This window comes from Myodes glareolus, chromosome 9 (genome assembly GCF_982192425.1).
Source record: "Myodes glareolus chromosome 9, mMyoGla1.1, whole genome shotgun sequence".
NCBI classification, from domain to species: Eukaryota; Metazoa; Chordata; class Mammalia; order Rodentia; family Cricetidae; genus Myodes; species Myodes glareolus.
The window spans coordinates 67,023,425-67,045,689 of NC_142034.1; the positions used below are offsets into that span (position 1 = coordinate 67,023,425).

The 22,265-nt window shown below is 46.9% G+C and overlaps 1 long non-coding RNA gene across 1 annotated transcript; it reads left to right on the forward strand.

Annotated features, from left to right (window-relative positions):
* The first annotated feature begins 1,510 nt into the window (after positions 1-1,510).
* Positions 1,511-14,045, forward strand: LOC125402796 (uncharacterized). The gene is made up of 3 exons (XR_015738869.1): positions 1,511-1,969; positions 7,238-9,232; positions 12,629-14,045. It is a non-coding gene; the product is annotated as an uncharacterized LOC125402796 (long non-coding RNA).
* The last annotated feature ends 8,220 nt before the right edge of the window (positions 14,046-22,265 follow it).

The window sequence follows — 22,265 nt, forward strand, 5'->3', positions numbered from 1 at the left end:
TTTAAAACATGATTGAAGATGGCTTCCAAGAGTCTAAATGGGCTGGAGAGGTGGTGTGGCTGTTAGGAGTCTGCTCTGCTGTTGTGGAGGCCTGGAGTGTGGTTCCCAGCGTCCACCTTGAGTGGCTCACAACCTCCTGCAGCTCTAGCTCCGGAGGCTCCAGATCTCTGAACTCTGTGGCACTGCACCCGTGAATACAAACTCCCACAAAAAGCACATATAATTTAAAAATAAATTTTAAAAAGTTATATAAACAGAAACAAAAAATTAAACACAGCCCAAGAGAATCTGTCCCTGAATCTGCAACATTCCAACTCTCCACAGTCACAGATGCCCTGGTCAGTCAGTTGGTCAGTCAGCCGTGTGGAGCCTTTAACAGAGCTGCAGCTTTTTTTCCTCCAGGAATTCCACCAAGAGGTAATTACAATTGTCATGCCCCTGCCTGTGGCAGTTATGACAGGACTTCTGAGAGACTGCAGGAGATAGGGAGTTAGAAGAGGGAAGGAAAGGTGACAATTTGGGAGGGGGACACTTTTGTTCAGTTCTTTTGCCTGCAGTTCTGGGGGAAAACTCAGGCTGCTGTTCTCTGGAACTCAGGGCAGAGTAGATTCCAAAAGTCACTCTGAAGTCCTAATTTGGGGATTAACCATTGCCCACCAGTAATCCCAGCACTGGGGTCACCGCCCGCCTGTAACCCTGGCACTGGGGTCACCACCCGCCTGTAACCCTGGCACTGGGGTCACCGCCCACCTGTAATCCCGACACCGGGGTCACTGCCCGCCTGTAATCCACCAGAGGCAGGTTGGGTTCCAGGCCAGTGAGAGACGCTGTCTCAAAAACAAGGTGCATGGCTACTGAGGAGGGATGCCTAAAGCCTCCTTCTGTGATGGTCTGAGTGAGAAATGTCCCCCACAGGATTTGAATAGTTGGTCCCCAGATGGTGGCACTGTTTGGGGGAGGGTTAGGACACGCAGCCTTGCTGAGGGAAGTGTGTCAGCTGATGGGGTCCTCGAGAGTGAGAGTCTCCTGCTGCACCTGGCTCCCTCTCTCCGCTTCATGCTTGCAGTTGAGGATGTGAGCTCTCAGCTTCCAGCTTTGGACACCAGGCCTGCATCCCTGCCTCCCCCACCATAATGGACTCTTTTCCCTCTGGAACTATAAGCCAGTATAACCCTTCCTTCTATAAGTTGCCTTAGTCATGGTTTTTATCACAGCAACAGAAAATTAACACAACCTTTGACCTACATACACTCTTAATTAAAAAAAAAAAAAGGAAAGAAAGGAAAAAAAAAAACCACCCCATACAAGCTGTGGCCCACTGCAACTTCATGGCAGGCAGCCAAGGGAGCTGTTGTGTTGCGGTTGGCTTTCTGGTTAGGCTATCTGTGAAGGCTAGTCTCTCTCCCCTGTGTTTATAAAGGTCTTTCCTGGCAGAGGAAAACGACAGTCTAGTTCCTGAAATCTAATCTGGGGGCAGAGGCTGTCAGGCAGGCGGCAAGAGTCATGATAAAGCAGCGGTATATGCAACTCGTGTCTGGTCGATTGCGGTTGTGGAGGGTGACCTGGTGCCGAGGGCAGAGGGCTCTCCAGGGTGTGGAGACCACGTGCGCGCTTCTTTGGTGATGCGGTGGACTCCTAGCTAATGAATTCAGAGGTGCGGATGAGGGCTTAGCGGAGCCTGCTTCTACGTGGGTAGCTCCTAGAGAACCTTTCATTTATTGGAATCGTCTTAGATCTGCCCTCTGTGATCAAATTAATGAGGAGAAGCACACACACAAAGCCCCTTGGTGCGGGATAAAAAAAGACATCAGGCTCCAAAGAAAGGTGAGAGCAGAGAGTGCCTGAAGGGCTCCTGGACCTTGCTGCCTGGCAGAAGCTTCACAGATTCGGCTTCTTCTCTTCTCTGGCTCGGGAGATTCCAGAGGAGTGAGGGAAGGCTGCCTTTTCACGGAGCCCCACTAATGTGGCGGTAGGTACTGTGTGAAGTCCTCCCCAGCTTTCCTGCACACCCCAGTTCCTCCAGTCAGTCAAATATTTTTATTCCTGGCTTAGTTTTAGGAGGGGAAATGAGCTTGGCAGGAAACTAGGGGATGAGGGAGGGCCTGGTTGGGTTGGGGGCCGTGTCTGTGCTCTGGAGGTGAGAGCAGAGGATGAGGCACAGAAGTGATTCCCACGACATGGTGTCTGGGGCTGGGGCTCAGCGGCAGACAGCCTGCCTCGCATCCATAAAGTCCTGAGTTCAACCCTCAGCTCTGGAAAAAACAAACAACAGAAAATAAACAAACACAAAGGGATAGGTTGTCTTCATAACAACAACAACAAATCACCCAGCCTCAGTAGTACCTACAGCCCTACTACTTAGGAGGCCGAGGCTCCTTGTCTGTCTTTCTCCTCCTGAGGCTCCAGGAGAGGATGAACTGGAAATAGAGTTGCAGAGACCAAGACCTGGGTTCAAAGCCCGCCTCTATCTCTACCTAGCTCTGTGAGTTTACCTCCCAGAATCTCAACGTTCTCCCCCACAAAATGAGAATGAGCCCCTTGTCCTCGTTAAGCTTGCCTTGGAGTTAACAGTGCTAACAGCCTTCCGAGTCTTGACTTCTCTATATGAACCAGGGCTTAAACGTTTCCCACTTATGACCCTTAATGCCCAAGACATTTTTTACGTGATCAAAAGAGTGCAGGTGAACAGAACAGGCACACAAGAGGACAATCACTCACAATAATGAAATGTGCAGAACCCTATTTGATTCTTTTACATTAAAAATTTATTGTGCTTTGTGTGTGTATGTGTGTGTGTGTGTGTGTGTACACATGCATGGCACAGCATGTAGGGTCCTGTCATCAAGCTTGACATCAAACCCTTTTGATATTGACCAGCCTAAGAAATTTATTTTAAAGCAATTCTTTGGCGTGTGTGTGTGTGTGTGTATATATTTTTTTCAGAATTTTTTACAGAAAGAATTCATTTGCATACTGATGAGACGTGTGTGCTGGCTTGTGTTTACATATATAATTCATGTTGGGTTGAATGTTTGATGCTGCAGGAACGTCTTCAGTGGTCTTCAGAGCTGGCAGGTGTTTTAATTTGTAATCACCAGGGCCGAGAAGGGCTGATTCACATGACTCCATGGTACATACAAATGACAGAAGTGTGTTTGGAGCCATTTCAGAAATTGTCGGGAATCCTGTTTAATCCCAAGCCAGCATTCACTTAATGATCTTTTAATGAAACTCAAGTCACAACCCAAACAGCAATTTTAAAATCAAATATTTTAATACAATACAGTCCAAACATAGTAATTTGATACATGCTGAGGAATGATAGAAAATGCTAAGTCTTTGTTTTTCGTGATTAGATCATTATCTTTCTACCAGAACTGAAAACTTTGCATGAATAGTAAGACATTACAATTTGAAACATATCACAGCCTTGGATCTGGGCTGAGGTTAGTGAGGCAACATTCTTTTCTTCTCTTTTTTAAAAAGATATATTTGCTTATTTTGTGGGCATTGGTGTTTTGCCTGCATGTATGTATATCTGTGTGAGAGTGTCGGATTCCCTGGAACAGACAGGTGTGAACTGTCGTGTGGTTGCTGGGAACTGAACCCAGGTCCTCTGAAAGAGCAGAGAGTGCTCTTAACTGTTGAGTTGGCTCACCTCTCCAGCACCTTCAAGATAGCATTCTTTTTGTTTGTTGTTTTTCGAGACAGGGTTTCTCTGTGCAGCTTTGGAGCTTGTCCTGAAACTTGATCTGTAGACCAGGCTGGCCTTGAACTCAGAGAGATCCGAGTGCCTCGATCTCCTGAGTGCTGGGATTAAAGGGATGCATATGATATGGACTACCTGGGTTGTTTATTCAGCACCAAGGCTGCGATGAAGTCACGGGATATAACACAGAACCCAGGCACTGCCAGAAACGTGAATTCATTGTGTGCGTGTTAACCTTTATTTTTATATTATGTCAAGGTGTTTTGCCTGACATATTTAGTTTTGAGTTAATTTTTGGTTATTTTATATTCAGAAATTTTTATGCTAAAATTTTCACAACCCTCACCTTCAGTTACATGACTCCATGGAGACGTGACCCACTATTTAAGCAGCTGTGAGCAACATGAGAAGGAATAATAAGATAAAGAGATGGCACAGTGGTTAAGAGCAGTGACTGCTCTTCCAGAGGACCTGGTTCAACACCCAGCACCCACATGGCGGTTCATAGCTTTCTGTAACTCCAGTTCCAGAAGATCTGACAGCCTCACACAGACATACATACAAGGCAAAACACCAATGCACATAAAATAAAAATAGGTAAATTTTTTTAAAAAAAGATAAATGAACTAAATTGTGATGATTATTGTTTCTCAGGAGTGATGTGGAAGCTTAAAGAGCTAAACTGTGATTGGCAGCCTGGTTGCAGCACCTGCTGGGTCCTAGGTGTTAGGATTCAGGCATTATGCTGGCCTGTCACCTGGCAGGATACACTCAGGCAGTACCCTGGCCAGCCCAGGGTCCTATGGCTGCTATGTCACTATGTAGTCTGCACGCTGATGTGAAAGGTTCCTTTAAGAGATAAGCTCCGCCCATTCTTGCACTCTTCCTGCTGTTCTTTTGAAGATACTAGCCGGTGTTTTCCCCTCTCATCCATCCCTCCCTCTCTCCCACCTTCCCTCCCTCCCTCCCTCTCTCTTTCTCTCTCCTTTCCTCTCCTCCCCTTTCCTCTTCTTCTTCCTCCAATAAATTCTCCTAAATTCTCCAATTAAGCTCTCTGCGTGGCTTATTGGTCTTTCATCAGCCTTGATTGAGGTTTCTGGGCTCTCACCCGCCAAGGTCACTCTCTGCCAAATCATTATCTTGGTACCAAGACCCTGCCAGGCTCTCCCCATGGTCCCTCCTACCTGCAGGCAGGTAGCCTGAGGCATGTGGGGACTCAATGACCCAGACCAACATACCACTTTCCAACTATTCGTACACTGGGATACTCCATGCAACATCAGCTGTGACTGATGAGCTCCCCTCCTCCCAGTCGGCTTTTGCCCAGCGCCCTGGGCCCCACCTCCACTGAGCAGCTCCTTCGTTTCTTGGATCTAAGGGTCCTTCAGGCTCAGCCCTTCAGCCTTCGTGCCTTCCCTCTTGGACTCTGTTTCCTTCGGGCCCAGCACCCAAACCTGCCTTCACTGAGCATCCTTTGGGCTCAACCCTTCGGCTTCTGTGCCTTCCGGTCTTTCAGACTCACGCCCTTTGAGATCCGTGCTCTCCGCCTGCATTCTTTCAGTTGACAACCATACATAAAACAACTTGTGCCACAGTATTGACCTGTCTATGAAAGACCCGGATAAATTCAGACCCCTCTAGCAGAAAGAATAGAGCCAAAGAAATCTAGCAGGGAGAGAAGAACCAAAAATCTAGCTTAACCAGTTCAGTGTTTCTGTTCCAGGAACTAGCTGACCATAAAGTTAGATTATAATCTTAAGAATAATCTTGAGAAACAGGGAGTTACCCCCTTGTGATTATCACTAGTATTTTCGGAATTTTCCAATGATCACTGGTATTTTTGAAATTTTCCAATGACGCCCTCCCTACCCCCTTTGGGTTATTGGGTTATGGTTTCTTCCCTTAAATACCCCTTCTCCCAGCTACTTGGGGTCAAATTCTCTACCCTTGTGTGGAAAATGAGTTTCGGCCCCAGTGCACTGGTTCCTGTCCTGTCAATAAACCTCGTGTGATTGCAGCAAGGACAGTCTCTCGTGAGTTCCTGGGGGGGGGGGTGTCGTGTTATCCCGAGATTTGAGTGAGAGTCTCCCCACTCTGGGGGTCTTTCATCTTCCTCACACATGGGAAACAAGCCACCCAAAAAGTCTAAGCCCACCCACTCCTCAGGAATGCCTTCTCCTCACTCATCTCTGTACTAATATCCTCTAGATAACAACTCAGATTGACTGCCTGACAGCTCTTTAGATCCCAAGATTTTACAGGACCTTTCTAACTTCTGCCAGTGGATGGGTAAATGGAAGGAGTTACAACATGTGGGTAGGCACCGTCTTCACTAAAGGCAGGTCAGATGACCTAACTTGTCATCTTTACTAAGAGCAGCCACATGACCACTGCCATTTTGTTTAAGGTTAAAGAGATACTTCACCGTCCTCTTGACTAAGGGCAAGATAGATAGGTCAAATGACTTGTCGCTATCTTTACTAAGGATGCTCTTTGCCTCGTCTCTTGCCTTTCACTTATGATTTTGTCTCTTAATTCCCTGTTACCCTGACTCTTGTGTGGCATGTTTGTGCGGTGGCACGCTTTTTGGCAGGGTCTGCCTGAGTACCCACTTCACACAGGGACCCCACCCACAGGCTCTACCTGCAGCAGATCCGCTTTATGACTTTTGATTTAATACATGTGTGTATACATGCATGTGATTTGGGTCTAACTTTGTAAGTGTAAATATAAGCTAACTTTAATTCTGTGTGTGCACGCATGTGTGCGTGTATGTGTGTGCGCATGCGTGTGTGTAGCTGTTATCTAAGAAAAAATACTTTAAACAGTCCTAACGAGCTCTGTTCATTGTATCTCCTTCTAGACTAAGAAAACAAGTCGCAAGTACTTTAAATTAGCATGTACTTTTTAAATATACTTATAGATGATGATAAAATATATGGTTAGCTCTGTTATAACATACTTCATTTAACTCTGTGATTTAACTCTGCTTTAACATATATTCTATATAGTGATAAAAATTTAAGGTTATAAAGATCTATTTCAGATTAGCAAAAGCTAACTTAGAGATTTACGCCACCCAGTCCTTCTTGTAAGTTGTTTACAAGAGTGACCTAAAAAGCAAAATTAAATTAAATCAGGTGTAAACTAAACTTAGATTATTCCTTCCCATACTCTGTGGCCTTCACTACTGTCAAGTTTTAATGGTAAACTTCTATTGCAAAAGGGAATTTTTCTTTACTTTTTTGTCCTTTGCAAGCACAAATCTGACCTGCTAAGTTAAAACCGGTTACAGTGAAGCTGGAGGACTCTGGGTAAAACATTCCCCCACAGCGTCTCAGCTTGGATCCAGCTCTCCAGGCAGATCCTGTGCTATTGTCATTGTAGTCATAACTCAGATATAATCGATAGACGGTCCTCAAATGCTCAGAGAGCTAGAGAATATGGCGTTTAAAATCTTTAATTGGAAAGGCTTTTTGTAATAGAAAGATAGGTCAGCTCCTGGTACCACCTCTGTTTCCACCAAAGAAGATGGAAGGGAACCGAAGAACCTTCACCTGGAGCTTACTTCACAAGTGAAACACTAGCCACCGAGCAAAACTACTTTTCACCTCAACTGCTGCAAAGGCCCTCTTCAGACCAGGGACCACGGGGCACTGGAATCGACTGCCTCATAACTGCTTAAGCAACAGGTAGGCTGGTCTTCCTGCAAGCTCCTAATCCATAGGATCTTGTGAAGCCTGACAGGCCTAGCCCTAGCCCTTACAGAAGACTAATATTGCTCTTAGTGACCATGGAGGACTCCGGGGAGTGACTGACCAGGCAGCCATCAAGTAAGTCTCTGTTTTTGTTTGGTTTGGGACAGCATTTCTTTGTAGTTTTAGAGCCTGTCCTGGAATTTGCTCTTGTAGACCAGGCTGACCTCAAACTCACAGGGATTCACCTACCTCTGCCTCCTGAAGGCTAGGATTAAAGGCGTGCCTCCCCACTACCCAGCAAGTCTCTGTCATTTTGAATCATTAGCTCCGGTAAAATTCACCCTTCTCAAGGTCTCTGATGCAGTTTGACGACTGATAGCTTTGCCAGCCTAACAGCAGCAACCAAGGCTTCAACTGCGTTCACGTTCTCATTTCTTCTGGTAAGATTCAGCTCGCAGGCCTACCAAGGCTAGACACGATTTACCTCATTACCAGACTCAGAAAAGAGATAGACCCACAGAACAGATTTCAGTGTAACTCCTTACCATTCCTTTGTGTAAATAAAAGGTGATTTAAGATGCAGAGCTGAAGCTGTGAGGATCTGAGGATGTTTCGGGGTCTAAGAAGGTGTGTTAAGATGTGCAAATGCAGTGATAAAGGCCTGAGGAAAAGGCTTAAGTGCTGATAATTTTCACATTAATCAATAAAACCCTAATTAGCTATTAATCCAGCTCTGACAGAGTGCTGAACACCATACTATACCACAGTCATCATAGCCACAAACTCAAGATTTTAAATCCCATGTGGTTGTTTTCTAACTTTGAACCTCAAAGATACTTTTCATTGTGCAAAAGACATCTGTCACAGTCATTTCTGGCATGAATACTGCTGTCTCTACAATGCAAATTTCAATACATACCATAAACAGTGGAAATGTTAATGTGTCTAAAACACATCTTTTTGCAAACTCAAAGAATTCTTGTAAGTACCAGGAAGTCGACTTGGATTCACCTCAAACAAGTCAGATGTATTCCTCCCCTTCCCCACTCCCTGATTACCAGGACCTAAACAGCCTAAGCCTTTCCCTGGCTTAACACCTTTCCCTGGTCTTGACAAAAACACTGCTTCTAAGACTGGGGTTCTCCAAGGACCAAGGAGAAGATTTGGGATTGCCTGCGTAGCTAAAATACTGTCTCATTTTTGCTCATTTATCCCTCCCAGATCTGTCTAATGGTGTTTGACAATTTAAGATACTGTGAATTTATTATTTCATCCATGACATTTAATTAAGTTTCCTGTTAAAATACAGACAGGTGTGCCTCTTTCACAGGCTTCATAGTCCAGGATTAGCAGGTTTCAGGTGTACCTGCAGAGGTTCAGCTATGTAAATCTGTTCCAGTTCTCTTACAGGTTCCTGGAATGTTCTACTGCTCGATCAAAAATCAGGACTGGTAAAAACCTAACAGTCTCCAGAGACTTTTGCTAACCCCAGCCACTTTGAAGCATATTTTATAGGTCACTCCTGATGCCTGGGCCAAAACCAACCTACAAAGTGCTCCCCAGACAATGCCAAAGACCTGCACCAGCTCCTGGGACTTCACCATTGGTACCAACTCTTCTGGATCAAGGACACCTGCCGACTAAAATCTGGTTTTATTTGGTATTGTATCCCATCCCATTGATAGCCCCATTTCATAGGGCCAATAATAACAATATTTTTTTTCTCCTAGCCACCTGCCTTCTCATCTCCCTCAAAAAGCAGCTGCCTAAGGACTCCAGGATGACAGCAAACCGGATGCAGCTCCAGCCACACCTCTCTCTGAGTGTGAGTGCACCAACTCCCAGCATTCCTCCCCCACGTTGCCTCATGCCCGCAGAAAATAGCCAGACTTGAGCTGATGCACCTATATCCAAGGACTCTGGGATGTTTGATTAAAAGTGAGACCCCAGCTCTCTAACACCCCTACATCCAAAGACTCTGGAATGTAATATTAAGTTGGGAGCGTCACCCCAGCCCCTGGGCATAGTTGTCGCTGGATGAGCAAACAGAGTCTACTGACGAGAGAGGAACTCCCAGGGCCCCAGTAGAATAACTGTGAACAAGGAAATGTCAAGGAACTTATTTTTCTCCTGGCAAATGTCCTGGACCAACCTGGTCCTGTTTGATTTAAAGGCAGGAAGTGCAGATGACATACATCCCATGAGAACTCGGAATCCTCTCACTGTCTCGGCTGAAGGCCAGGAGGGGAGGCGTGGGTGGGGGCTGCTGGCTTGGCCTTCCCCACGGTGTTAGAAAGGGCAGCTCGAGCAAGTCTAAATGAAAATCTGGCGAATTCCAGTCCTGGAGAAACAAACCAGATGCCACTGAATGCTAGAAATGATTTAATACAAACTCCCTTACTCAAGAGAGGGAACCTGAGCTCAGTGAAAAAGACCAATAGCTCCACATCTGGGAGGAAAGTAAAGGCATGAAACTCCGAGGTACATATGCATGGGAGGGGCTGGAGGTGGGGGGGAGAGAATGCAGGGGTGGGGGGAGTCAAGGGTCCCTACCTCTGCATTTCTGCTATACTTTTGTTTGCTTTGTGCCACACTTACACACCAGATGGTCTGTTATTATCCTGGTTTCCTTAATACTTGCATCAATTCCATCTTTTATTCCTAAATAAATTAATTTTGAAAGGCAACTGCCGTAAAGGGAAAGCAGGGATCGTTCGCCTCCGTCGCAGGCAACTACAGAACCAATGCTATGAAAGGCAGTCAGCGGTGGGCAAAACACTTGTGGGGGCTGAGGGTGTCTCAGGTGGTCGAGAGCCTGCCTGGTGTGCACGGAGGCCTGGGCTCGCTGCCTCGCTGTGTAACACGGGTGCGGTGGAACACACCTGAATGCCTGAACTCAGTAGGTGGAGGCAGGAGGAATAGTGGTTTGAGGCTGTGCTCGACTATATGAGACCCTGTCTTAAAGGAAACGAACAAACAAACAAAAATCCGAGATGCTCCCCACCACATGAAGAGAGCACACTGTCACTGCTAAGAGAGTTGTCTTGTTGAACAGAACTTGGGAACAGCTTTCAAAGGACTCGTCAAGCTGATCAGGAAAAAAAAAACAAAAACAAACAAACAAACAAAAAAAAAACTCCATGTGAAAATTCCTAGAAGTTTAATCTGAGGCTCAGGAATCTTCCCTGTGCCAGTTGGCAGTGCTGGACCTCAAATGATAGTACGTGTTGTAGGACCCAACCATAATAAGCTTAATATGTACAGATCACCCAAAGGAAGTTCTTAACTTCCAACCATCATCACCTGCCAGGACAGGACCCAGCCATGAGAAGCTTAATGGAGGCCTGAGTCTCAGTAGTTTACCCTAAAGCAATACCTGGTTGCAGGAAGGGCCACAAACTGAGCTTACCCAGGCACCACCCAGGAACAGACCATCCAAAGAAAATTCCTAACGTTCCAACCGTTGTTGATAGGATCACCTGCTAGCACACTTTAACCAGGACACCCTTAGATAAATATCAGCCAATCAGGGGTTCTGAACCTTAGAAATCTCTCACCCCACTTTTACTACTATAAAAAGTTAACTCTAACTGAGCTCAGAAGTTCTCTAATACGTCCAATACATTGGACACATGGAGAGTCTGAGTTTGCAAACTTGTATAGAATAAAGGCTCTGTGGTTTTATACATGGGACTCGATCTCCTTGTTGGTTTTAGGGGAACTTCACGGATCTGGGCATAACATGTGTCATGGAAATTGTCACAATCACTAAATAAGGTGCACGTCCAGAAGCCCTTTGAGCAGCAGGTAGCATAGAAGGCACTTAGCAGAATCAGGTATTGTAATTATCATTGTTAAAACATAGTGAGCCAGCCAAGGTGGTACAGGACTGTATAATTCCTGCACTCAGGAGTCAGAGGCAGGAGGATGTCTATAAGTTCTGAATTCCAAGTTAGGCCAGGGATTCATAGCAAGGTTCTGCCAGAATAACTCACTGACAAACACATAAAACAGGCTGGGAGATGGCTCAGTGGCTAAGAGTACTTGCTTCTCTTGTGGAGGACATGGATTTGATTTTTAGCAACCAAGTTGGGTAGCTCAAAGCTGCCTATAACTACAACTGCAGAGAATTTGATGCCCTCTTCTGGTCCCTGAAGGCATCTATACTTGCCATATGCATACACAAAGACACACACACACACACACACACACACACACACACACATCATTTTGTTGTTGTTGTTGTTTTTGTTTTTCCGAGACAGGGTTTCTCTATGTAACAGCCGTGGCTGCCCTGGAACTTGCTCTCTAGATCAGGTTGGCCTTGAATTCAGAGATCCACCTGCCTTTGTCTCCAGAGTACTAAGATTAAAAACGTGGGTCACCACTGCCCAGCATATAGACATAATTTTAAACAATGAATAAATACATTAATAAACTAAATAAACAAAAAATTCCATCTCTACCACATTACCAAAAATAAGAAATAATCCAGGTCTGGTGGCATATAGCGAGTGGATGTGGTTAAGCTCCAGCGAAGCTCCGCTCACACAAACAGCTGCCAGTTTGGCTTTGATTGGCAGGCTGTAGTTTGTGCTAGAAAGCCATAGGTTGAGGGAAACAAAGCAAGCTGAAGTCTGGCAGATGCTATGAATAAAGTCCCCGTCCACGTGATTGACAGGAACGGACCTTCTCCTACAACCCAAACCCCAACCTTCTGAATTCAGTTCCGCGCACCTGAAATGCAGACTTTAACCTTAAAGCTGCAGTTTTGTTAGCTGCTGCCGTCTTAACGGGCCCCATCAGTGCCTGTGGGAACAGCTTCTGATGAAGGGAAGTTAGAAGATGGGTTGAGGGCTGGGGGCCCGGCTTGGTGGGGGGAGTGCTTGCTGTGCAACTTAGGGACCTGAGTTTGATCTCCAGTTTCCAACCAGAAAGCCCACCTGGTGGTGCAAGTTTGTAATCACAGCGCTGTGGAGAGGAAGACCGTGGGATCGCTGAGGCTTGTTGGTCAGCCAGTCTAACCCAGACAGTGAGCCCCAGGTCCCGGTGAAAGACCTGTCTCAAAACAAGTAGACAGCTCCTGGGGACCAACACCCTACATTATCCTTTGGCTTGTACACGGACACACAGACACGTGCACCTGCACACATGCCCATCTCTCACACGCAAAGATACACGTTGAGAAGACAACTTGAGTTTTTATTTTCTCTCTGCACAGGAAGAAATGGCAGCTTAACAGAATGGCGTGAGTTGCTCAGTGTTAGGCAACCAGCAGCCTGACATCAGCCCTAGGAACAAAAGGCCCAGGGCCAGCTGTGTGCCTTCAGCAGCTTCCCTTTCCAGTTTCTAATTTCCATGATAAAGAAGGAAAGCGCCTGAGAGGGCCTCCGAGTGGAAAATGATGCTGACGGCTCAGGACGCGGTGCCAGCTCAAGAGGGAGAAGGACGGAGTCCTCAGAAGCCATAAAAACCGGAATGGGACGGGTAAAGAGCCACCTGCTCCTGTCATTGCGGCACATCCTCAGTGAGGGCCTGGCCTGTCTCTCTCTTCTCTGTACCTCCGTGTCCCCAAACGGAATCCGGCAAAGCAGCTGTTGGGCTCCTGCGCATGCCTCTTCAATGCCTGTATCTCATTTGCTCCTCACAATGGGGTTGAAGTATTCTACCCACTGTAGGGATGAGCAAGGGGAAGCATAGAAAGGTCATTTCAACCCCTGAAGTGACGGAGATAGTCGGGAGTGCAGCTGCGATTTGAATGAGAGTCCGTCCGAGGCTTTTCCAGTAGGAAGACAACTCTCCAGTGGCCCTTGTTCACGCCTTGGTGAGCTCTGAAATGTGAATGCCCTGTGGTCTGCAGAGCTCTGGACTTGAGTTCCTTCATGGCTCTTCTTGACTTCAAGGAGGCAAAGAATTGTGACACGGAGAAGAACTTGGTGTGGGCACACTGATGGAGAAGCAGAGGTCAGCCGTGGGTGTTATTCCTCGAGAGCTGGACATTCTTTTTGTTGTTGTTGTTTGGGTTCCACACCCCCACCCTCATTCAGAAGATCGAACCCAGTCAATTGAATGCCAGTCGAGTACTGTACCATTGAGCTATGTCCCCCATTTGCAAGCTCTCTCACTCTCCTGGACCTTGCCTATTTGGCTAGGCTGGCTGCTTCCCCCTCCCCAGCACTGGGACTATAGTGCTTGCTAACTCTGGTATTTTTCCGAGGGTTGGGGGATCTGCTGTAAGATTATTCCCCTCTCTGAAGAGATGGAAACAACACCTACCCCTTCCTCATAATGTCTTCATAACAGACCAAAGTTTGATTCCACCAAAATTCACCCAGAGGAACCAATAAGTTTGTTGGGCTTCTGTGGTGTTTCGAAGGGAAATGGCCCCCAAAGGGTGTGGCACTGTTAGGTGGTGTGGCTATGTTGGAGTAGGTGTGACCTTGTTAGAGGAAGAGTGTCATTGTGGGAGCGGGCTTTAGTTCTCCTATGCTCAAGTTACTCCTGGTGTCACAATTGATTTCCTGTTGCCTTCTGATCAAGATATAGCCAGCACCATGTCTACTTGTGCTGTGCCATGTTCTCTGCAATGATAATGGACTGAACCTCCAAAACTATAAGCAAGCTACCCCAATTAAATGTTTTTTTTTTTGTAAGAGTTGCCATGGTCATGGTGTCTCTTCACAGCAATCGAACCTCTAAGACAGCTTCCTTACAGAGGATGGATGAGGAATCGCCGACTGAAGCATGGGTGGCCCCAAAGCCACAGTGCTGCAAAATCCTTGCCTTTAAGGTATGAGGACCTCCTCATGGCCGCAAAGAAGGAGTTCCCTAGTTAAATGTCCCAACCTACATATTCTAGCTCCTCCGAGACACCCTGTCCCAGGCTATGTGCGAATACAGCAAAGTTGCACACAAATGGCTAGGAGGGGTATCTGAGTACTCCACTGAGGGTCCAGGTCTTTTCCTTCCATAGGGAATATCTAGTCCGCAGGACTGATAGCAATGGGGTCTTGCAAGGAGACCAGTGATCTCATGAAGATGGTGGTAGTTCTGCTTGGAGAACTGTCCTACAAGCTGGAAAGCATCTGATCCTCACGCCTGCCACTGTGAGTACTTCACGGACTGTGCCTTCTCCCCAACTCTGAAGAGCTCTAACAGGCTGGCACAGGCACCGTTTCCCATCATGATAAATGCTCGGTGGCAGCAAGGCACCAGGCATTCGGTGCTTGAGGGTTTTCAGTAGGGGTCAATCTAATCACTGGGGCAGGCGGGGGCAGGGAGCAACGGTGAAGGACAGGCAGCCTGGGTCCCTCCTCCCCTTAGACTGCAGGCACTAGATGGGAAGGGAGATGGATTATAGAGTGCGCTGAGGAAATGGAGATAAATGACTTTAGATTCAACACGATAAGAAGAAAAGGATTCCTTAGAGCCAGAAGAGACCAAAAGCTGTATCAGGAAATGACTTCAAATTGCAGGACTTAGAGCTCAGGGCTAGAATCGCAGGTGGGTAACGTTGGCTGTCTTCCTTGTACATTTGGAGCACGCCAGAGGATTCTGTGTTTCGGAATTCCCAGAATTCAACATCAAGGTCTTTCCTTTCTGAGTAAAGTCCACTCCTCTAAGAAAGCGGTTTAAAAAATAACCCTGAAAAACCCGAGTTCCATCTCCAAGAGAATTGGTTCCAAAAAATTGCCCTCTGCCTAGTGTGCATAAGACCGTGTATGTGAATGCAAGGAACTGTGGGGTCAGTCCAGTCCGCATCAGCCGTAGACACAAAGGATGCTGGGAAGTGGAGTCTCCATACAAAAATGACAGAGAGAATCTTTAGGACGTGCTTTTCTGTCTCCCCCCACCCCCGAAAGAAGGTACCACAGTGTGGGACCTGCTTGAGGGTTACCCGGTAGTTAAAGAGTCCTGGTAGGGCAAAGTACCCCCACTGCAGCCTTGACTGAGTCATGCTTCAGGTCAACCATGTTGGAAGGAATGGCAAGGTCATCCGAGCCAGAGTGGCAATAGGCAGAGCTGAGGGTCAGGATACGGGGGTGCTGAGGCTGGCTTGGCCCTTGGGAATCCATAACATCTGTGATACAATCTTCCAACCAAAAAGCTTTACTGAAATTAGATGCTCACAAAGACATTCTGCAGCCGGCAAATCAAAAGCCATTCTACACGGTGTCACTGAGTGAGTCTTGCTGTGCCCAAGTGGGTAGCTTAGAGCTAAGAGGCTCTTGATTGGAGAGTGGGTGTCCCCAGCCATGATCTCTCTCTCTCTCTCTCTCTCTCTCTCTCTCTCTCTCTCTCTCTCTCTCTCTCTCTCCACATTTGCCTTTCCCTTCACTTTAATTCTCTTGATGATCAAGGCAGTTTTTAGCCTTTACTAGCCCTCTCTCTCTCTCTCTCTCTCTCTCTCTCTCTCTTAAATCTGGGGGTGGGAGGAGAAAAGGTGAGCTAGCAAGAAGGGATGGTGGCCGGACAATGGCTGGACAATGACTCTCTTAGGTTCTTGGGTCCTTCCTCTCAGGCTGTGGGGAGTGGATCCAACTTTGCCAAGAGAGAGCTGGGGAAATCCAGTCCTCCAGACTACCAGTCACAGCAAGAGGACATTTTTGTTCAGAGATGGTGTGTGGAGTGCCTGCAAAGCCTGAGGAAACCAACTGGGGAGGAGGCCAAGGTGGTCACCTCTCAGAGCTTTGGTACTCTCTCCTCGTCGTCGTCCTTCTTTTGGAGACAGGGTTTCTCTGTGTAGCTCTGGTTGGCCTGGAACTTACTTTGTAGACCAGGCTAGCCTGGAACTCTGAGGTCCACGTGGCCTGCCTCCCAAAGTGCTGGGATTAAAGGTGAGTGCTACTATTGCCCCATGGGCCTCTCACTTTTTTTTCTCCCTGTCCTTGACTTCCTGGTACTGGAATTGCAGGAGTAGGCAACTACATTGGGGCCAGTCATAGATTCTTTTTTAAAATTGTTTTTATTGAGCTATACATTTTTCCCACTCCCCTTTCATCCTTCCCTCTCTCCTATCCTCTGCCTGCTTTCCATGCTCCTAATTTACTCACAAGATCTTGTCTTTTTCTCCTTCCTAGGTGGATCCATGCACATCTATCTTAGGGTTCTCTTTGTTGTCTAGGTTTTCTGGAGTTGTGGATTGTAGGCTGGTTGTCCTTTGCTCTATCTCTAATATCCACTTATGATTGAGTATGTATTATATTTGTTTTTCTGGATCTGGGTTACCTCACTCAGTATGGTTTTTTCCTAGTTCCATCCATTTATCTGTAAATTCCAAGATGGCATTTTTTAACCACTGAGAAGTATTTCATTGTGTAAATGTGCCACATTTTCCTTATCAGTTAAAGGGCATCTAGGTTATTTCCAGGTTCTACCTATTACAAATAATGCTGCTATGAACATAGTTGAACCAATGGCTTTATGGTGTGATTGAGCACCCTTTGGGTATATGTCCAATAGTAGTATTGCTGGGTCTTGAGGTAGATTGTTTCCTAATTTTCTGAAAAATCGCCATACTGATTTCCAAAGTGACTGTACAAGTTTATACTCCCATCAGCAATGGATGAGTGTTTCCCTTACTCCACATCCTCTCCAGCATAAGCCGTCATCAGTGTTTTTGATCTTGGTCATCCTGACAGGTGTAAGATGGTATCTCAGAGTTGTTTTTGATTTGCATTTCTCTGATAGCTAAGGATGTTGAACATTTTCTTAAGTGTCTTCCGGCCCTTTGAGATTCGTCTGTTGAGAATTCTCTTTTTAGTCTGTATCTCATTTTGGGACTCTCAGGATATCCCTGCTCAGGATAACCATAGAACTTTTGGTTATCTATCTATCTATCTATCTATCTATCTATCTATCTATCTATCTATCTGTCATCTATCTATCTATCTATTTATGTGTATGTGAACAATATGTGTGCAGTGTCCACAAGGGCCAGAAGAGGGCATCAGATCCCCTGGAACAGGAGTTACAGGTGGTTGTAATATGCCCAGAGTGGGTGCTGGAACCAGCTGTGGTCCTAGGCAAATGCACAAATGCTCCTAACCTACAGCCCAGGACAAACTGCTGTTTAATGAGTCCACCAGGCCGAGTGCTTCAGTCTTCACAAACTTTCAAGGGAAGTTTGTGGCAGGAAAATCAACAACTCGCAGAAGACACGCGTGTGGTAAAGCCTGGTGGTATTTCACTAGTCCTATCGGCCCACTCCACAGCTATGGTGCAGAGGAAGGGAGAAGGGGCTGACTGCCTGGGCCTACAACTCCTCGCTTAAAGTTACTTAACAGAATTGAGTTTCATTTCTTTTGTTGAGATAATGGGAGAGCAGAATAAGCTCCAGCGAATTGATTTTTCAGGTGGATTAAATGAAATTAAGTTTGCAATGGGTTTCTGAGCCCGTGGTGAGGGTTTTGGAATGTTTAGCTCAGATTCTTAAACTATACGCAAATTATAAGCAAATGAACTCATGGCCCCCTTGAATTCTGCAGCCAGGAAAATGGTTCTGATAAGACCTAGTCTGGCAGGCGGCAGCAGCAGTAGTGGTGGTGGTGATGGTGGTGGCAGCCGAAGTGGCTGTGGCGCAGCAGGCTCCTTTAATCTTTAATCCAAGCACTTAGGTGGCATAGGCAGGGGCATCTCTGTGAGTTCAAGGCCAACCTGGTCTACAAAGTAAATTCCAGGACAGGCTCCATAGCTACACAGAGAAACCCTGTCTGGAAAAACGAAACAAAAACAAACAAACGAACAAAAAGAACTAGTAAGTGAAAGCTAAAACGTCACCCTGGTAAGTGAAAGCTAAAACATCACCCCCTATATCAGGACGCTTGGATGCCTCCCAGAATGTTATCAGCATCCCAGTCTCTTGATTGGCATCATACATGAGACGCAGGTGTGCTGATCACCCTTTTCAAGCCGGCAAGTCTCGAGTCACAGGCAGCCCAGCAGTGGGACAATAGCTTGTCTGCTTGTTTTAAATTCCTTCGCCCAGAGCGTTTATGCACCACGTTGTCATAAAGCACAAAGGCAGATGAGCTTCAGGAGAACTGGGGCTGCAGCTGTCTGCATGTATTTGTGCCTGTGCAAGCTAGGAGGCACGGAAGACAGAGCGCGGAGACATTCCGGGGCATGAAGCCTTCATGCCGGGCGTCCTGCCTGCCTGTGCCCTCTGTAATTCTTGGGAATTTGTTCTCAGGATGTCAGCTTCACATGCTCACTCCAACTCCAGTCCTGGACAGTGTCTTCCTGGATCTGGCCAGATGGTGTCTGTTCATGCCTTGCGGATTTGTTGAAATGGCCTCACCCTGGTACCTCCTCTGCAAAAAGCGCACTGGATATGGATTGCAGCTGATCTCCAGGAATCTGCACCCCCCACCAAGCTCTTGGAGATGATAATAAACACACATCCGCAACCCAGCTGGGCCTGGCTGGTGGCTGCGCCACTGCCTGCTGTTTTCCACCAAGGATTGGGAACAGCTGACTGCTGAGAGCCATGTGCCCCGAGTCCGATCAATGACACCACAGCAGCCTCTGCTGGCTGCCCCCGGAACTGCAGGAAGTTTGGTTTGGGTTTCCTTTATTCCATTCGCTATTGAGACATGTGGATCAGGCCTAGTAGTTTGTTTGACATGCTGTGGCTTTATCAGTGAGAACAAAAGTCCTGCCTTTCATTAAGCCTATGCTTTATCATGTGAGGGGCTGGAAACCAGATACACATATGTGTCAACACGTGATGGATGGCTGGATCTATGGAAGAAATGAAGTGGAAGTGAGGGATACAGAGGGGAGGAGTGGAGCAATTTTGTGTGTGTGCATGCATGTGTGCGTGTGTGCGTGTGCATGTGTGCGTGTGTGTCCATCCAGGGCATGTCATCTGCTCTACAACTCTCTGCTATATTCCCTTGAGGCATGGTCTTCCTCTGAAGCCACAACTAAAGCTAGTCTGGGAGCCATCCTGCTATCTCCACTTCCTACAGTGCTGGAATTGCATATTTGAGTCAGACTAAGCCCAGTTTCCTACATGGATGCTAAGGATCTAACTCAGGTCCTCGTGCTTGCCAACAGCCAGGGTTCTCACCACTGAGCCGCCTGGACAGGCTGGAGGGTAGTGATTTTAAAATGGTATCAGAGAAGTGTCACGCGATAAGGTGATTTTAGAGACAGCAGGTGGGGATCCTAAGGCAGAAGAAATAGCAAAGAAACACTGTGAGTATGTCTGGCTTGGTTCAGAGGAAACATTATCGGTGCATCTGGCACAAATCGAGCCAGTGGAGGGTAGAAAAAGATGCTGTCAGAGAAGTGGTAGGCAGGCTGTGCCAGGAAGTGGGCCCTACTGGAGCACTAGTCTCCCCAGGGGACGTGACAGAACAGACGATCAGGCCTTGTGTAGACCTAGCGAGATTGACTTGCGGCAGTGGGGGCTGAAGTTCAAGAACTGCCAGTTAAAGGAGGCACCAGAACGGTGGCTCTTATTCAAGGACCAGAAACCACCTAAGTTTCTAGGCAGGAGGAGGTGGTGACTTCACTTGCAGAAGCAGACACACCCATGCCAGGTTTTCATTGGTCTGAGATGATCTGGGCTCTGCAATTTCTACAGCTCCCCAAGGGTTTCCCATGTGTAGCCCATGATGAGGTCATGCTGACTTGTGGGTGGGGAGAGACTGATGGGGCCATGGGAAGGAGCAGGGAGCTGAGCCAGAAGACAGTGTTGTCAGATCAGAGAGCGCCGAGGTGGTTCGGTGGCAGCAGTGAGGAGACAAGAGTCTGAGGGGGTTCTGGCTCTAACGTGAGGCTGAAACAGACTTTCGCAGCAGATCTACCCAAGAGAGACAGACTCTGAATGGCTCCTATGCTTGCCCTGAGCTACTGGAAGGGCTTTTCCCACTCTGGAAGACAGGGATACAGGAGGGTCAGGAGTTTGATTTTAAATACGTTATGCTTGTAATGTTTTGTTTTGTTGAGACAGGGTCTCACTGTGTGGAGGCCTGAAAATGTGAGTCTATTTCCACGTGGACCAAAGATCAGAGAGCTGGAACTTACCTTTAGTTCCTTCAAGGTTATTGTGCTCCTACTTCAAACAAAGGTCCCACCTAGACCTAGCTGTTGACCAGAGAGTTCTGCTCTTTCAAGGTTATTGTCAACAGGTGTGGCTAATTGCCAGACCTTGTGCTCTGGGTAGAGAGAAGTAGATTGTTCCTATAGGGACCCAACTAAGTGCCTGCTTGGGATTCCACCCAGGGAGTGGTTTGCTACAGAGAGAGCGTTTGGTCTAGGGCGTGAGCGTGACTTGTTTTGTTCTAGCAATAGGATGTTTAACGATGAACGTAGCGGGTGACTTTCAACTGGTCTGTTCATTTCCTTGTATCATGCTAATGCAGTCTTTTGTCTTACTCCTACCTTTTGGGTTAAGAGGTGTTTTAAGCAGTTGGAAATTAAACATGGTAAATTTTCAGTACTCACTGGAATTCCCTCCTGATACTATGCTCTATGTTTCTCTATTTTATTATTTTCATTCGCTTCTTCATATTCTTTACTATATTTCTAATCCCCATGCCCTTACCCTGGCGAGAGGTATTTTTGTCGAGGCTGGACCCCGACAACTATGTAGCTCAGCTGTTCTGGAACTCACTTTGTAGACCAGGCTGGCCTCGAACTCACAGAGACTTGCCTGCCTCTGCCTTCCAAGTGATGGGACTTAAAGGCACGTGCCACCATGCCCCAGCCGAAATGTCTTTTGAAACACAACTGGAGATGCTGTCTGGGCCTCATTCAGGGAAGATGACCAGGCTGGACGTGGAGGGAGCCTTAGGTGACAGATGGTGTTAAATGACTTAAGGTCAGATGAGGTCAGTTAGGAGAGAAGAAAAGAACAACCAAATAACAAACAAACTCCCTTGTGGAACTTCACTATAGGAAGGAGGGAGTTGCCTCAGGGATCTACAGAAGAAGAGTGGATCCCTGGACAGAAGTTGATCAGCAAGACAGAGAACAGGCCACAGGATTCAATGGTATGGAAGCTCAGCGAACCACAGTGATAGAAATGTTAGCAGAGGGATGATGCAAGCGGCAGAGGCCCCTCTATAGTGGGAGGAGGGAAACTGGAGGCGAACAGTCATTGGGAAGTTTACTTTTTATTTTTTTAAATAAGAAAGAACCTAAGCTTTTCCCTTTGTTGAAAGAGCCTCTGATGTCGGGAAATGAGTTGGTATTTTAATAAGAACAAATGTTTATTAAGCGTATTTTTATACTCGGCACTGAGTTTAATGCTGCGCATGAATTATGTTCCTCTAAACACTTCTTTCTCTTCATAGAGCTCTGGAAAGTTATACTGTTGTCTGTAATTTACCGACAAAGGAGTCTGAGCTCTGGAGAATGAGTTTTCATTCCTATAGACACAGAGAGATGGGAGAGCAGAAGTCACCCTAGAGCCGAGGACGCCAACAGCAGAGATCCCTCCCCCTCCCCAAAGAGCCAGAGACAGTAGTCCTATTGCCAGCCTGGAGGTACTCTTTATGCACACTTAGACTTTGACAATGCCCCAGAAGGTGAAATGGATTAATTAAAAATGCTGCAGGATCCCCGGCGGCTGCAGTGGCAGAAATACTGCAGGTCCCCGAGCGGGGGTGGGGGGGGGCAGGCAGTGGGCCCCAGAGCAGCCAGTCCCAGGCAGGGACAGCGCACCAGGTCACGCTGCAGATCTCCAAAGGTGGCTGATCCCAGGCAGCGGGAGAAGGAAAGGGAAGAGACTCAGGCTGCAAGCAGGAAGGAAGATCTGCCTGCCTCGGTGGACAGGGGAGGGAGTGGGCGTGGCTTGTCTCTTAAAGAGACAGAACATATCATTACAAAAGGAACACAATACTAAT